Below are 17895 nucleotides of genomic sequence, written 5' to 3' on the forward strand. Positions count from 1 at the left end.
ACCAAAAATTCACCCTATACTACCTACCCCCTACTGACACACAATACCTGGTCCAGATGATTCTGGAGGCAAGTTTAACCAAACTTGCAGAATAGATAATCCCTATAATATAATAACTGTTTTGGAAATAGAAAAAGGAAGGAAGGAAGGAAAGAAGGGAAGAAGGAAAGAAAGAAAGAAAGAAGGAAAAAGAAGGAAAATGCTGATTAATTTATTTTATGAGGCTAGTATGATCATAACACCAAAACTCTACATTAACATTTTAAGAAAGAAAATTAAAGACTAATCTCTCCATGTAAACATACTACGTCCATAAAACATCAGCAAATTAAACTCAACAGTGGGTTAGAATAACATACCGCAGCAAGTAAATGTTTTTTTCCAGGAACGTAAGAAATGTTTAATTATCAGGAAATGTATTAATGTAATATAAAATATTAACATATTATTGGTAAATTTTATCATATTATTGGGAAAATGCATTAGATAAAATTCAACTAGTATTCCTGATTCAAAATGCTTAGCAAACTATAAATAGATAGTGGGAGCTTCCTTAACACAATAATTTTGATTTACCAAAACCCTAAGCAAATATCACATTTCCAAAACATTTCCATTAAAGTAAGAAACAGGACACATATTCCTAATATCACTGCTTCTGTTCAACACTTTATAGAGCTCTTAGTAACGCAATATGACAGGAAAAAGAAATTGAACATTTAAGAATTGGAATGTAAGAGAAAAGCTGTCATTATTTACTGATGATATATATGTCTATGTAAAAAGCCTAAAAGAATTTCTAGTTTAGCCATTAGAACTAATGAGAGTTCAGCAAAGTTGCTGAGTATACGCTAATAATAACCAATAAACAGTGAAATGAAAAACAGATTCTATGCATAAAAGCACAAAAACCTAAGTTATATGAGAAGAAATCTAACAAAATAGGTTCAAGCAAGACCTTATGGTGAAAATTATAAAACATTATTAAAGAACATGAAGGAAGATCTGATTAAGTGAAGGGATATAGTCTGTTAATGGATAGAAACACAATGCTATAAAAAAGTGAATTCTCCCCCAGATTATTTCATAAAGTTAATGTAATTACAAGTAAAATTCAGCAGGGCTTTTGCCAAACTTGACAAACTAATTCTAAAATTCTTATTGAATAGCAAAAGGCCAAAAGGAGCCAGAGAATTAAAGAACAGTGTAGAGAGATTTACCATACCAAATAACAAGAATATTATAAAAGTATGGTAATTAAGGCACTATCATGTTAGCGCAAGAACAGAGAAACAGTCCACTGGATGAAATAAAGATCCTAAAAACAGATTTGATATAGGCAAAAGATGGCCTTGCAAATTCGTGGGTAAGGATGACTAATTTGTTAAATGGTGCTCAGATAATTGGGTTATCCACACGGAAAAAGAATAAAATAGAGTGAGCGTAAGATACCATCTACAAAAATAAATGCCAAGAAGATTGGAGAGCTAGATATAAAAGGCAAAACTTTAAAACTGTCAGAAAATATAGGATGACCTTGTCATATGCAGGGATTTCTTAAATGACATAAAAGCAGAAAACGTGAAGGAAAATATCAATAAACTACTTTAAAATTAGAAACTTTTAAAAATAAATGCTACTATAGACACAGTTAAAAGAGAAACTACAAATTGGAAAAAAATATTTGCAATCTATATTGCCCACAGGATGAGAATCCAGAATATTACAATAACAACCAAAACCAAAACCAGAGCTGTCTAAAATCACAACAGCAAAGCAAATAACCCAAGAGAAAGATGGACAGACATACAAATAGGCAAGGCACATGAGGAAATCCCAATAGTTTGTAAGTGAAAAAAATGTTTAAATGAGATATTATTTAATCCCCATCAGGCTCACAAAAATTTTAAAAGTCTGGCCATTCCAAATGTTGTGAAGTATACGGAGGAACTCTCATAGCTTGCTACTGAGAATAAAATTGGTATTACCACTTTGCATCATTTCTCATCAGCACTCCCTCCTCTGTGTATAAACATGTATAAAAATGTTAACCGCAGTATTGGTTGTGATTGGGAAACATTGGAAATAATGTCTAACAATGAGGGACACAATAAATAAATTTTACTGATATGTACGGTTGGATATATCATATGAGTCATAATATATGGCTTATGTAAAACTAAGTCATGATGATAGAGGCCAGAATAGTTTTACTTGTTTTTAACCTTTCATTAAAGCTTTGGAGAATATCACTTCTAAGGAAGCATGAGGATTCTTCCCAGGTATTGTGAATACTTTGTATCTTGGATTGGGTGTGGTCACATGGATAGAAACTTACACAGAAGCTCATCAAGCTATACACTTACTTTAGGTACTTTACTGTATGTAACTTACAATGGAATAACTGAAGATAAAAATGGGTTCAGAAATAAATGTTCCAAATTAATTAATATCTGTTTAACTTGGGTTCTGGATTCTTGTATGTCCACATTATCCTTTATACTTTCATATGTTTGAAATATTTTACATAAAAAAATTGATGACAAAGACAACTGCTTTTCCTAACTCGAATCAGCCGCAGTAAAAGAAAGCACTAGAGTCATCGTCTCTGCCCTGTCGCTGACAAGAGATCCCAATATTCTAGGAATCAGTAAGCACTTCGGAGCCATACATGCTCACAAAGTGATCATTTTGTTGAATCAAAAGCAAAACTTTCGCTTCACTTCTTGACTACATGTAGAATCTAGGCTTTCTTAAGCGAGTGACCAGCAGCATATATTGTTGCTATGATGCTACCAGTGCACAAAGGTCATCCATTCATTTAGGTTTCTCAACTGACGAAGTGGGGAATGCATTGCCAAGGACTTTTCTGACGTGGATCAACAGGTGGTTTGGCATCAATATGGCTATTTGTTCGTAGGTTTCACCTCTGGTTTCAGAAAAGAAAAAGAGACGATACCTTTTCAATGCTGTATTTCAAGTCGACCATATGGAAAGCAAGGTTTTATTCCAGCCAATTCTCTTTCTCTCAAAACGTGGAGGAAAAGTGCCAGCCACTGCTACTCTCGCCACCAGCCACGGTACAGATGTTTGGAAAACGCAAAAACAGAGAAATGAAACAAAAAGAAAACCCTCAAAAATAAGTTTTGCATAAATGAAAAACAGAGTATATAATTATCAGAGCTGCAAAAAGGTAAACACATTTATTTTTCTCCTCATGTTAAACGAAAAGAACCCAAACAAATAAAAACATTGATGTTTTGACTTAATCGGTATTTTGTTGAAACTGACAATTACAAGGACCAACTCAAACATGGTTAAAAGTGGGAATAAAAACCAGACTTCTTTTAATCTGATAAAAGATTTTCTATCTCCAAGAATGTTAGAATATGACCTACTTAAATGAATACTTATTAAAGGAGCAGACCTGTTAAAAAAATATATGTTTTCAGTTGCCAAAATGGGAATGGAAAAAGTGTTTCTTTGAAATCTTGTAAGAGAAAAAAGTTAATTGAAATTATAATCGTTCCTTACAGGGGGCCGGCCCCATGGCTGAGTGGTTAAGTTTGCACACTTTGCTTCAGCAGCCCAGGGTTCACTGGTTTGGATCCTGGGCCTGGACCTGGACCTACACACTACTCATTAAGCCATGATGTGGCAGCGTCCCACATGGAGGAACTAGAATGACTTGCAACAAGGATGCACAACTATATACTGGGGGGTTTGGGGGAGGAAAAAAAAAAGAGGAATATTGGCAACAGATGTTAGCTCAGGCCAATCTTCCTCACCAAAAAAAAAAAAAAGAAACAGTTCCTTACACAACTCAAATAAAATATAGCTTAGGAAGAAATGTCTCCGAACTGTTGAAATGTCCACCCCTAAGTTGGCTTAGCTAGTACATAGTTCCAGTTATTCCAAAAGCAAATGCCTTATTAGATTTAAGCACATCAATGTAAATTATTCAAATGAGACTGTCTTTGTTTAAAAAAAAATTAAAAAACATAATGGAATTTTTGAAGGAGTATTGCTTAAATTGAAAGTCAGACCTCGACTTAGGCCCAGCTCTGCCACAATCCTGGTGTATGTTCATATTATTAAACATCTTTGGCCTCAGTGTCCGTCTGCCTAAAGTTCGAGTGTGATACAAAGTCACAGCCCTGTTGTCAAGCCTCTTTCCAGCCCTAAAATTCTACGAATCTAATGCAATTACTCCAGCAGAAGAATTTTTCTTTTCTTCCGTCCTTTCTTGCTTTTTTAAAATAAACAATCAAGTAAGTAAGTAAACATAAATATATATTTTTAAATTTAAATGTTTTATTTCATCATCAACTGATGTGGAAAATGCTTCACTTTCTGGATGAATATCCACATACATCTCAGCACAGGACAAGCGAGAGTTAGCAGTGGCACCAAACATTTACTTTACAGCTGTTAGAGCTTACCTCTCAATCCTGACCTCTAAGATAGAAAGCACAGCCTGTATGTAAGTCTGTTCCACTTGCTACTGATAATCAAAATCCTGTCCTAACCCACACAGTAACCCCATAGGCAGACGCTGTCTCATACACACTTCATCTCCTGTATTTACTCTTCAAGGGAGTAAATATACATTAAAAACACACACCCTAGCCTAATCAGCCACCCCTCTGACTAGGAAGCGAGAACCATTTTTTTGTTGCCATTATCTATTCCCCAATGTGTATTTAAAGAGAGAGTTTTTATTTTTTTCCTGAATCAAAAATAGCATATCATTTCTTTGCCATTTAAGTTCTATTAAGAAACACAAAATCATTACAGAAATCCTATTAGGAACTTTAAAAAGAAAGAAAAAGTCACGAAAACGCCATTTAAAATTCAAATTGTTCGTTTACATGTTTGCAGTGTCCCCTGAAACCTTCCCTTCCTTTTCCAGGGACAAGATCCTTAACTGTCCTGTGGAGCACAGGACCGGCTCCTCACGCCCTGCCCACCTGGCTTCTGAGCAAACACAGCCCAGGTATAGATTACAGCTTGAGATACTCGGGATGGGAGTAAAGCATTTCATCTGGGAGACAGTACTGTGGTCGATTTGCCAAATCTAAAAGAAAGTTAAGCCCCATCACTACGATGGCAAGAAATTCGGGTTCTCAAGGCTGAACAATGATAATCATTTTTACATAAGACTTTAAAGAAATGAAAGCGCCTGGGGCACCAGCCAGAAAATAAGTCTCAGAATGCAAGTTTTTCATGTCAACATTTGAACCAGATAAGACAGTATCAGTGTACCCTTCACGAAGGGTCTTAGAAGAATACAGGGCACCTGACACCATGGTGAAAAAGGGAAGCTCAGCCTTATGAAAAGGCCAGTCTTAGGGCTAGCGCTCCATTGTTCCAAGTGCTGATATGCCAAAGGCACCGGCAGAGGCAGAGCAGCACGCAGAGCAACAGGCGAGGCTCCTGTTACAGGCTCCAGCTTGGGTCTGTATGCTGATAAGCCCAGGACCACCAGCCTGCACACTCAGGGAACACCACGAGTCGGTCCCCCAGGGGAGGAGGGCTCCTCAAACAGAAAGGCAAGAGGCGGCAGTTGCACAGTGTATGAGCACTCTCTGCTGGTAGCTGAGGTTGGAGATTCGCCGGTGGGGTCCCCTAGAAGGGGCTTTCGAAGGTTTCTGTGAGGAGGCTAATGGACATACATCACTTTTCAAGGGGGGACGAGCAGGGTTCTCATCAGATTTAGATAGTTCCAGATGTTCTGCTGAATGAGAAGGAGTTTAAGAGAGGCTACTGATAGGAGGAACTCCAAGAACTGGTAAAAACTTTGTAAAGCTGGTAGACAGTTTTCAATAACTTTTCTAGTTATTAACATTTTATAAAGTATATACAGGCCTGTGTATGCACACGTGAGTGTGGGGTGGAGGGAAGCAGAAGGAAATGAATTTCTGTGCAGCTCTCTTCATCTCAGCAAAGGAATCATTGGGACAGTCCAACGTGTTTGCAACATTTATGTTTCACCAGAAAAGCCCATCCGTAACTCTGATGGAACTGCCTGACACATCCACTAGACCACCGCATCTAAGTCCTAGACTAGTGGTCTTTGTTTATCTGTGGAGGCCTGGGGCAACCAAACTGGTATCTTCCCAGTGCTCTGCTCTGTTAGGGTTCTTCTCTATAATAAGATGAAGGTCAAAATGGCAGCCTGCTAAAAGCAGCAGTATTTCAGTAGCAGGAATAACTCGCTTGTCATCAACTTGCTAATGCAATAGTCAAACATTTCTTTGACATGTACAGTATCAGCTAACTTCAGCAGATAAAGGGTCTAGAACAGGAAGATGCTGCAGATGCTTTAGCTCGGAGGAAGGCTTAGCAGAGCCAAAACGTCAGCAGGGCCTGTTTGTTCCATACTTTCCATCGGGCTCTGTGAAAGAAATGTTAGATTACTGCAATGACAAGTTTGTGACAAGCAAGTCATTTGTGCAACTGGTGCGCTCCTGTTTTTATCTGTTTACCATTCAGACTTGTGAATGCCATTTCAAGCACTTACAGGATTTCTGGCTCCCATTAAGGGGAAATGGTTCCTCCATGTTTAGAATTTTCTGCCTCAAAGAGAATTACTAAGCAATTATTTATCCCTGTGGTCACAATGTCACACAAAAGCACTCTTGAGTTGTTTAGTTGGACTCTGAGTCATGAAATGGAGTCCTGGGGACGGGATAGCTTGGAGCATCAGAAATTTCTCGTCTAGTTTATTGGAATGACTACAAAGAAAGTCTGTGAGAGTCAATAAAATTGTGGCCAGCTTGAAATACCTTGCTCTTTTGCTCTGGGATCATATATCAAGGCCATATGCTTCAAGTCACATAAACTCACTTGTAATGAGTAGGTCCTGAGAAGCCAAGCCTGACTATGTCACAGACACTGACATGTGCTCTAACACATGATAGTTTTGGTGACAAGGACCGTTCTAACTTTTGAGAAGGGAATTTGCGCAGCCTTCTCCCTCGTTCTGTGGGTAACCAGAGGGCCAATCCAAACCCAGAAAACATTTTAAGCTTGTGGTAAAAAGTAATATCATAATCTAAAATTAATACTTAGGATCATCCCCTTTAGGCTGACTTTTTCATAGCAAATGGAGACCCTGGCAGATTTCAGATCCAGAGTTCGAGATTGTCTCATTAGATACTTCATCTGAGATCACTGAACGACTACTGGTGAGTCATTTTAACCTCCTGGGAGGAGGGTATGCAATAACAATGCCTGTTCCCGCTCACCTGACGTGAATGGTCTCAGACTCAGCGTTATAAAAGATGAAGAGTGCCTTCAGAACTCAAGAACAGGAACAGTACTTCCTAAAAGTTACGTATTCTTTTCATGACTTAACATTTGTCCATTGTTGGTACTGAATTTATAAATAATCCTAGGTGTACCTCTTAAAGATCATAGAAGCATGAAGTTTTGAAGTGGGGAGACAGACTTTCACAGTATCTGGGGAAGCAGGTCAAAGCTGGAACAGAGATGGAATGTCAAGGACCAGACAGAGAGTAATGAAGTCAAATGAGGCAGAGCTTAGTATAGGTGACTAGAGAACAGAAAAATGGGTAATAGTCCTTGCTGAATAAAAATTTTATTGTTAATAATCATTTGCCAGACACTACATGTGTTACACAACTTACATGTGTAATAAAATCTTTACAACAGCTCTATGGTATATGTATTATCAATTTTTTTTTCAGATGTGGAAACTAAAACTGAGAGAAATTTAAAGACTTAACCATAAATCTACAAGTAGCAGAGATTTGAGACTAGTTTTCCCTTACTCCAAAACCCTCATACTCTTAACCACTGAAGAACTAAACGTCACTTCCACTGCCTCCAGGAGACTTGTCTCTCTAGTTTACTGGAAAACATTTTAATGTGTAAATGTAGATATTTGAGGATTTGATATAAAAAGGCCAGTGAGCCTATTCTGGCTTTAGCTGTGTTGCCATCCTTCTTAGGCCTCTGGGAAAGCTGCGCTTCATCAAGATGTCATTCCTTTTGCCCAGCCCGACCTCTGGGAAGAGGTGAAAGGGATTCTAGCCTGATCACATTTGTCTGTGCTGTGAATACAGGGTGTTTGACCGCATCTCCTCGTGTCCATGCCAACTCCTTTCTCTCTTTTCATGTGTATAGGCTTTGGCTCCCCCTAATCTCTGCTCCCATGTCACCTCCAGGGAGCCTCCTTTGTCACTTGCCTGCCATTCTTTTTTGGTGGGGGAAGGGACGGACATCTTTCCTACCATGACAAGGATCACCGAAACAGTCTAAACTTCAAACTTGGCACAGACTGTATACTCTGTTCAGCCTTCTGCCCTTTTTCTCTTTAATGATAGCTTTGCCACGGGTCCCATTTGTTCGTGACTCAGAGCTATGCAAATCAAACTGGTATGCACGACTTCACAGCTACTCTATCTTCAAATAAATCTGTGTCCAAGAGGTGGGAACCTCTGAGTGAGGCATGTCTTCTGACTGTGACGCGTCTGGTGGCTGCTTTCCTTGCGTGGGTGGCAAAGAATAAGCTCAGAGAGATCTGCATTGATGTTCCCTGGTCTGTTTTTACTGTGTGTACAGAGTGGATCACAAGAGGGTTTAGCTCACACAAACCAGTTTTTTTTTTTTCATGATGTTTCTACATTTTTTTACTTCTAGAGGTTGGTTTCCCCAAGCACAGGATTCTTACTTAAAAGCTACTCAAAAAGACACTGTGCATGACGTAGAATCGTAAGATCACAGGGCCATGTGCAAAGAACCTTAAATGACCTGGGGTCAGAGTCTTGATCTGGTGTCGGAGTTCGCCGGTCGTGACCATTCAGTCTCTGCTGCACACCACCAGGGGCATCGGGCTCCCAACCTCATAGGCAACCTGATGCCGCTTTAGGACCCTGTATTTGTACACAACGTTCTTCCTCATGTTGAACCTTAACTTTTCTTTCCAAAATCCCCCCTATTGCTTCTAATTCTTTCTCATCTCACCTTTTAATCCTGAGAGCTTCAGGGAATTAACAGTTTAATGGATCATTTAATGACAACCCTTGTGCAGACCACATGCCAACGAGGGGTTTAGACTGTCCCGCCGTGTCCCTCTCCCTTTACCCCACATAAGTTAAATTCCCACTCTACCCCTCCAACAACCCTGGGAGACATGAAAGTCAGTCGGTCTACCCAGTTCTTCATTTTCATTTAGATGCAGACGACACATGTGGCAAAGCATTCTTAATCTCTTTGATTTTCTGTCCTCTTCTGCGGAAAATCTTGCTAGACAACCTCAGGCAGATTTGACTGCTATAGCTGTTTATAGGGTGATCATATAATTTATTGTCCAAACAGGTACACTTTTGAGGGCGAAAGTACTACGAATAATTATCCCAAGATCACAGGCATAAACCAGAACTGTTGCAGGCAAACCTATACAGTACCTCGCACAGAGAGAGAGAGAACTCTCTCTCTGCACCGTAGTTATCTGTTTCCAGGTCTGCTTCTCCTACTAGTCTGTGAACACTCTTTAGTGACAGAAACTTATTTACCTGTGTACCTCCAGTTCCAAAAGAGTACTTGGAAAGTAAGAAGAGCTTGTAGATATTTTTTTTTTTCAAATTGAAGATGTCTTTTTCCCTAATTGCCTCCTATGGAGCTCTCCCCTTATTTTATAGCAAATATCACCAACATATATTGGCTTCATACTTTCAGAGATGAATCAACAATCCTTCACTTAATGCCATAGAAGGGGAATGGTTTGGGTTTAGTGGTTTAGTGGTAAAGGGTTTGACTTAGAATACTGACAGCAACAAGCAGAGAGGGAAATGTGTGTTTTCCACTAAAAGTTTACTGCACTTTTTTACAGACCACTGAACAATATGCTCTAATTTCTTTGTTTATAAGTAAATTTTTTCAGCAGCTGTACCCACAATTTCAAGTTTGTAGATAATTATTATCAGAAGTAATGGTAACATAGTGTGATGGTTACATATGGGGGCATATGTAACATAAGGTAATATAATGTGATTCCTCAGAATTCTCCACTAAAGCATTGGTGGCACTTCTCTTGCTCTCATCTTGGCCAAGCACATTCAGATGTCCTGGTGACTTTCAGCAGCTTCTGATTAACAATGATTTTAAAAAAGAGAAATGAGAGAAATTCCCGAAAAACGTGAACCACCTAAAAAAGTCATTCTTTCCCTTCTCCCTGACACATTTAGCTCATTCCATGGTCTAAGATGTGAGTCTATCCTGTTTAAGCTAAAGAGCTTCATAGAAGACAATCCTATAACCTCTCTTTCAGTGTTTAGAAGCCTCTCTCTCAAGCCTCATTACCAAACCTAAAGATTTTCTGTTGCAGCATAAGCATATTTCATCACTATGGGGCCTCAGTGAAGAGAGAAAGTCTCATTTCTTACTTCCCATAACTTCTTTAAAAAATGGTATTAACTCAGTATCTTAACATTTTTTTTTCAAGATGAAAAAAACCTCAATGTTTTTGACTTTGCCTTAAAGAAGTTTTTTCTCAAAATGTTAAATTTAAATTTTATAGGAAGGGTTTTATAACTCTTTCTCTCCAAGATGCTCATATCCAATTTTAGTTGAATTCAGAACAAGCACAATTAAGTGTCTGATCTCTGCTCAGAAGAAATAGTAGAAATGTCTATATTCTGCATGCTTCTTATATATTCCACTATTACAGCTATTTTTAAATTTCAGTTTTATGTTTCACACTCTTTATTAACTTTCTATGCTCTACTTCTAGATCTTATTTTGCCTACAGAACTAGTCCTTCTTTATTTGCAGTCCATCGATGACACTTACCAAACCATCATGGGTAATGGAAAACACAAGACTTGCAAGAAGATTCAAAAGAAACAAAAATATATGTCTTCCCTTGCAGATTCTTAACTTTATGGAGAAAGAAGGCAATCCCACATAAAAGAAGCAATGTCAGTATGCATGTTCAGGTGTGTAGTGTTAGTTTAGCAGTTATTAGCAAATGCAAGTTAATACAGCTACAGATACGAAACTTTATACATAAGTGACGAAGGAGTAGTGGGATTAACTTCCACTTGTGAGGTTTGCTTTCCTACTGAAAAATACTAACATTGACTTTCGTTTAACTACATTTTTAAAATTTTCTGTTTTACTGAGTGTTCCTTTCAAATGACTGTCCTCTCTTGGACGTGGTCGGTTACACCCTGTCTCAAGTTGTTGTTATTTGCACATTGTACATAAAAGCACTGTACTTTGAAAGCAGCATCCCCTGTCCTCAACATCTAAAGTAGTGATTTACAACTGTTCAGAATCTCTGGTGTCCTGTTTTTTTTTCTTTTCTTTTCCCGAGGAAGATTAGCCCTGAGCTAATATCTGCCAATCCTCCTCTTTTTGCTGAGGAAGACTGGGCCTGAGCTAACATCCGCGCCCATCTTCCTCTACTTTATATGTGGGACGCCTGCCACAGCATGGCCTGCCAAGCAGTGCCACGTCCACACCCGGGATCCAAACCAGCGAACCCTGGGCCGCCAAAGCGGAACGTGCGAACTTAACCGCTGTGCCACCGGGCCGGCCCCTGGTGTCCTGTTGTTAATGTGATTTTGCATCACTCTTCCCTGCCTACTCCTTCTTAAAATAAAATTTTAAATTGAAATTGATTTTGTTTTGAGATTTTGAAATGCTGCTACCAATAGGTTAGAATACATTGGATTTGTTAATATTGGAAAACGTGTCTAGATAATTAAAGTAATCAAAAACCAGAATCCAGGATGGACCCCAATGGTATCTCATTTCTACATTTCTCCATATTGACTCTGCTCCTCTAATAATTGTCTCCTGAGAATTCTGAAGTTCTTGGCAACAAATAAATAGGTTGGAAATCTTTTTTTTTGTTTTTTGATCATTTGAGAGAAAATTAAAAGCTCTGCTGATTCAGTGGAGTCCGATCATAACTCCAGCTTAGTCTTAGTTCACCAGAGCTCTCATTGGGCCAAGGAAGAAGATAACGTATTGGCACGGCATCGTGTTAGTTATTACCTAGTGTCCTGGTATCATCCAAGGATTGCCAAATCAGTTTTACTGGGCCTTTCCCAGGATATTTCATGGCAGCAGGTTAGATTTCCATGTCTATAATTTGTAGATAGAAGTATTAAAATGGATGTATTCAGGGGCAGTTTCCCCAATACTGACTTTTACCTTTTTTCAAATTGAGGATGTCTTAACACTGAGTCTCATTTTGGCAGAGAAGAGACAATGAAGATGAGTGTGAAAGCAGCACCGCCCACAAACCGGTGAGCTGAGCCAGAGCACGGCCGCAGCCTCCCGGCGCTCAGTCACAGAGCACCACTCATGAAGAGTCTGCATTTCTCTACTGACCTTATTTTTAAATTGCACTGAATACAAACATAATGTTGTTAATAAGCAGCTCATTTATTAAATTTATGGAGAACTTTCCTCTAAAATACTTAGTTCAATCTATTCTTTTGTCCAATCTATTCTCTATTTTTGACCAGGCTATTGTTTTTATGGAATTTTATTCTATAAATATCTGTATTATACATTTTCTATCTGCCTAATCTATTCTTATACCTACTCAAACCATTCTACTCCCAGCATATAATTCCAAGAGCTTCACATATATAACTCAACATTCATTACTTCCGGGCACATAAGTGGTCACTGGGCCCACGAGTGCTAGTTAAGCAGGTAGTTTCCAGGCTACTCTTAAATGAGTAGAAACTGAAAACTAGTGCTTCATAATTACTGGGGAAAAGGGGACTTTGATTATGGAGAAGGGTGTAGTTATTTCAAACGTGCATTTCTTCAAAAAGAACAAAGGTAATGGCCCCTATTCTGGTGTGTGTACCTCATAAATTCAGTTTCAGCTTTCTTTTTAAAAAAGTAGATCTTGAGGTGAGTACTAAAAAGTCCTCCTTTTGTAGTAATAGCACCTTTTACATGGGATCCTTTTGAGTTAAAAGTTGGCAAGTGGACTTTTTAGGAAGGCAGAGGTAGTAATCATTATAAAATCATTCAATCATTCATAAACTAAAAATAAGAATGACAGTTTATTGGCCAAAATGTAGAGGGGGACAAATTTCTGAATAAAGGTGTCTCTGTGACTAGGACATAACAGAACTGGAACTAGATGGCCCATTTGCCACTTGTGCCTTTTGGGATGGGGGTGTGGGTTTCTGGGTGGTTTCCATCACTGAGGCATCACAGAGGCATCAACAAAACTCATCTCCATAATAATAGCAGATTGCCGGGAGCCGCCCACCAGTCCTCTAAACCTCTACCCAAGGACACGGTCCGGGAGAGAGATGAGGGAACACATGGCGGACCCTCAGAAGATGGCGATCGGCCGCTCCTGATCCTACTCATGCTACTAATCTTAGCAATATTGCTCCTGCTGTTCTTTTTCTGTACATGGGGTTATTTTGGGGAAAATCTCTCCAAGCAGGGGAAAGAAGCTGATGTAACCTGGCCTTCCAGGGAGGGTTCAGGGAACAACAGCCTGAAGGGAAAAAACGTTCAGACCCCCTCCTGGAAAGGCGGAAAAGGGAGCTTGGACAGCCCTCAAGGAGGAAGGCTTCTAGTAATCAGCCCCAAAAGAGAACATTCCCTCCTCAGGTCCTTCTAGGAGGTAGAGATTATCCTAGGCCTGTTAGGACAGGAGGTAAATGGTGGCACCCACCCAGGAGCAGAGGCATGCAAAAACTACCCCTTCCTAAGGCAACTCATGATCCTGATAAAGTTGCAGAAAAATACCGTAATATATTGACACAGAGGAACTGGGATTATGATGAGGATTGGGAACCCTATAAAATAGTTAATGGTAAAAGAGAAAGCCCAAGCACTGTGCCTGTGTGGCTTTCGATCAGACGGAGCTGGGGGCCTGTGTGCATTTGGTCCCCTTATACTTTGCAATACTTCTGCTTTTGTTATTACAGGAATAAAGACATAGGCTTAGGGCCATTCGACCCATGGGGGACTGAGTCTAGACGTTGCACCCCGTTTTGCAATCAGTCTTAGACATCTAGACGCCTAGAGGACATATAGAAAAGGTCAATATCTATATTTAATAAAGGTTGCTTGCTTCTCATAGACATACTGTGCTAATATTATAACAAGATATGCTTATGTACCCATTTTGTTTGCCAAAATTATGTACTGGGATAATTCCATGAAATCATAAGCACGTGACCTGGACCCTATATAAGTGCATGAATGTTTTGAATAAATCAGACCTGGAAACCTCACTTCCAGTCTCACTGCCTCTCATTCTCTGACACCGTCCATCCCTCAGGAAACCTGGACTCTGCTGGAGCTGGACACCGGCAGCAGATTTTACTTTATGTTAAGATAGACCTTTTAAATAACCCCTTCAAGTGTTTTGATTTTTAGCCATGCAGAGGGGCAGCTATTTCTTTTCTGGCTGGGGTAGGCAAGGCTGAAGAGTCAATATATGTGCTTTCCCTGCTGAGGAGAGACCAGACATACTCCCTCAGCACTTTTGTCCTGCTGTTCTCATTTCTCTCATTTCACTCTGGGATTAGGAGACAAAATGTACACTAGAGAAGAAAGACTTGAGGAAGTTGCTAGGATTTCTAAGGAAGAAGAACCCAAATCTTGCCTGCTTTAGGCAAGAGAACATTTTAGTATTAATGAAAAGAGATGGTTAAATTGTAGCCCATCAAGTTTCAAATACAGTTCCAAGGTGTGTCTAAAGTGATCCAAAAGAAAACAAAATTCTTCCTGTCCTTAGCTATAAATTCTGCAGGCTGATTCTATGTTCTCATCTCATTCCAGTTTCTTCCTCTGCCCCAGAAAGGATTAGTGTCTAACATTAAACAAACTGTATACAATAAAGAACAGAGATGATGTATACTTATAAAATTTTGAATCCAGAGCAAGAGGAGAGTAAGTTCTTAGCCCAGCAGATGAGTCTTACTGACAGCAATAGAGATGTGTTTTTAATCCACCCATGGAAGGTGCTGAAAATGTTCTCTATTATATCTTGAGATGAATTTTTGGTTGTATAAAAATCTTGTGGTTAATGTGGCATATTGTTTTTTTTTCTCTCTTCCCTGGGACCACAAAAACAGAGCTAAGTATAGACAGAGGCAGGAGAGCATGTTTATTTCTTCCTTAGAAGCAGTGCATGTTACCATATTCTATTGTAAATGAATTAGAAAGAAAAATACCAAATCTCTTGACAGAGGCCATGTTACAAATCCATGTGCACCTATGCTTTCCTTTTGCCTACTCTCTCAATCCTTGTGCTCATTTTTTCTTTTTTGAATGAGCCCTGCCCTTACATTACCAGATGATTTCTGGTGGGTGGAGCCTTTTTGACCTCCCTTTGTCCATTCATGCTGTCTGCTTCAACACAACATTTCCAAGAGGACTTCTTCCTACCAAAGATGATGACTGATTGGACTTAAAGAAAAAGGTGACTTCTGTATTATGACAAAAAACCTGGAGGCAGAATTTATAGCTGGTCAAATGAACTTTTAGGCCTACAAATGACTCATTTTATGAGACAAATAAATATGTTTATTTCCCTTTCTGAAGTAGCACTAAAGGCCCTAGACGTCCTGAGTTTGTCTTCAGTTGTTGTATGGAAACTGCATCAATGCTGGTCACTGGGCATTTCTTTTCTCGGTCCCAACAAGAGCCACCTTAAAATCTTCTATGGTGTACAGCAGATTCCAGCAGCTCACAGGAAAGCAAGTATTAAAATGTTAGAGACCTGAATTGAAAATCCAGACTGGGAAAGATCTGTGAGTGAGAGGATGCTTGGGTGAGTTCATTCAACTAAGGAGTTATCGCTGGTGCACTGGGTCCAAGGAAGAGGTTATTAATGATTCCATCAAGGGGCATTAAGGGTTCCAGGACAGTCTCTTTGATATCTGGATACCTGGATTATTTGATCTGAGCATGACCTAAAGCTTGGCAAATCCTTCCATTCTTAACCTAGGTTGGATGCAGATCTCCAAGCTATGACTGGTATCTGGTAAGTTCTCATTTTCCCTGTTCTTTTCTTTTAAAGTTCAGATTCCTGGCGTATTGTCACTACAAGTTATGGCCAAAGTTACACGTGGGTTGAGAGCACACAGCAGTTCAGTAACTAAGACGGTGCACTAATATTAGTCTCTCTTACAAACCTTGAAAGGCCAATGTTATTATCTGGGGCAGCTCATGGGAAAGTTGACATAATAATGGTTTAATGATTCGATTTATAAATGGGCCATTTCATTGACATAGGAGGGAGGACAACTGAGAAATGTTTGAAAAGATAAATAGTTTTTTTTTTCATAGAACAATCTTATCTCCCCAACCCACTAATATTTCTTTTTTATGTACCTAAATTTCCATCACACTAGGGGCTCATACATACACTATGGAGACTTCACCTAGAGAGTCTCAACATATTATATTTCTACCATAAAAGAGCAATAACAATTTTGGTCCAAATATAACCTAAGCAAAAAGAAACACCCAGAATATAATGAAAAAAGTGTTGCTTGTGTATTTGGCTATATACTACAAAACCCACCAAATCAAGATCGTATAATGATGCCACTTACTTCAGTTTCATAATAGTATGTTTTGTAGATTCCTATTTTTGTATATAAGGGAAAAATGACATCATATAAACAAAGCAGACAAACAGAAAGGTGCAGAGGGTGAATGCACAATGGCCATATACTGTCTACAAAGTGTTGCCAGTTGCAAAAGGATTTGACATGCTAATATCCATTCATTTGGACTCGTTACTGAGACACTAAGAGCCTGATGGCTGGCAGGCACTGCATTTAAGTGCGGTTACTGAGGCCCCCAAATATTGACAGAGTGCCAGATTCTAAGAAACTATTGATGTACACAGCCGGCCACAGCTCCAGACACCTCTCAGACAGTCTTTAAATGTCACAGATAAATGAATTTTCATGAAACCAGGAAAGAGAAATGAAGAGCAAGAAGAGAGAAAGAACACAGAATGAGAGGCAGGATAAGAAAAAAAGAAAGAAGAAAATTACTTCCACATCAGTCACATGAAGCATGTGGCATCTCATCTCTAAAGTGCCTTACAAAGGATATAAGCCCAAGCCTTCTGAATGCATTCTGTGGCACCAAAGCTCTCTGACTCCTTCAGTCATCTCCCTGTGTATTTAAAAAGTTAAGGCAGAAACATGTTCTAGAATAGCTTCAATGAACCATTTCTGAACAAAATATGGTTTAAATATAAATATTGCAAAACTCAATCTTAAAAAGAAATTCGTAATAAAATAAATGAAGGGAACAAATAAACAGGAGAGGCACAAATAAACATGAGAAATTCTCCTAAGCAGTACTCCATGTATATTAGAGGTTAAAAGTCAAGGTACCACAAAATCCATTTTTCACCAAGGCACAGATATGTCCTATGACAGTTTCCTTCCAGAGTCCCACTGAAAGAGGTGACATCTAGCGGGTTCATAACGAGATATTGAGGAATACTTTCCTCCTTCACATCTCTCTCCCTGCCTTTCCACAGAAAACACCTGCCAGGGAAGTACATGGGGTAAGTCAGTTACTTGACACGTGATAACAGAAACGAGCCATGGTCATAAGTAGAACAACCAAGCATTCCTTAGAAATCATATGTAACTCAATATATTTTAAATGTGAATGAAGCCTTTTCACTTTGAAAGTCTTCCATCTGCTGAGGGCACCTTCTCTTGACCTTGATGCACTGTGTCATTAAAAGCGACCACATTTTCAAGGATGGAATATGTCTTGCTTGTGCATTTACTTTTCTGTAGAGTTGTGCCACTCCACATTTTACAGAAGGCAATCATGCCAATGCCCACAAACAAAATCCATCCTCCTATTCAATAGCACATGGGTAAATTTTTT

At 39.1% G+C, this 17895-nt stretch overlaps 1 protein-coding gene across 45 annotated transcripts in view; it reads right to left on the reverse strand.

Moving 5' to 3' along the window:
- ZBTB20 (zinc finger and BTB domain containing 20) overlaps positions 1-17895 on the reverse strand; it is a 770050-nt gene that overhangs the window by 244033 nt on the left and 508122 nt on the right. For 27 of the 45 annotated variants that reach the window (XM_070508901.1, XM_070508907.1, XM_070508881.1 and 24 more), the window contains one exon: positions 2960-3059. The exons of the other annotated variants lie outside the window; for them this stretch is intronic. The gene's annotated coding sequence lies outside the window, so the exon portion shown is untranslated. The remainder of the gene's footprint in view (positions 1-2959; positions 3060-17895) is intronic. 45 annotated transcript variants of the gene reach the window in all.

This window comes from Equus asinus, chromosome 5, assembly GCF_041296235.1.
Source record: "Equus asinus isolate D_3611 breed Donkey chromosome 5, EquAss-T2T_v2, whole genome shotgun sequence".
Lineage (NCBI taxonomy): Eukaryota > Metazoa > Chordata > Mammalia > Perissodactyla > Equidae > Equus > Equus asinus.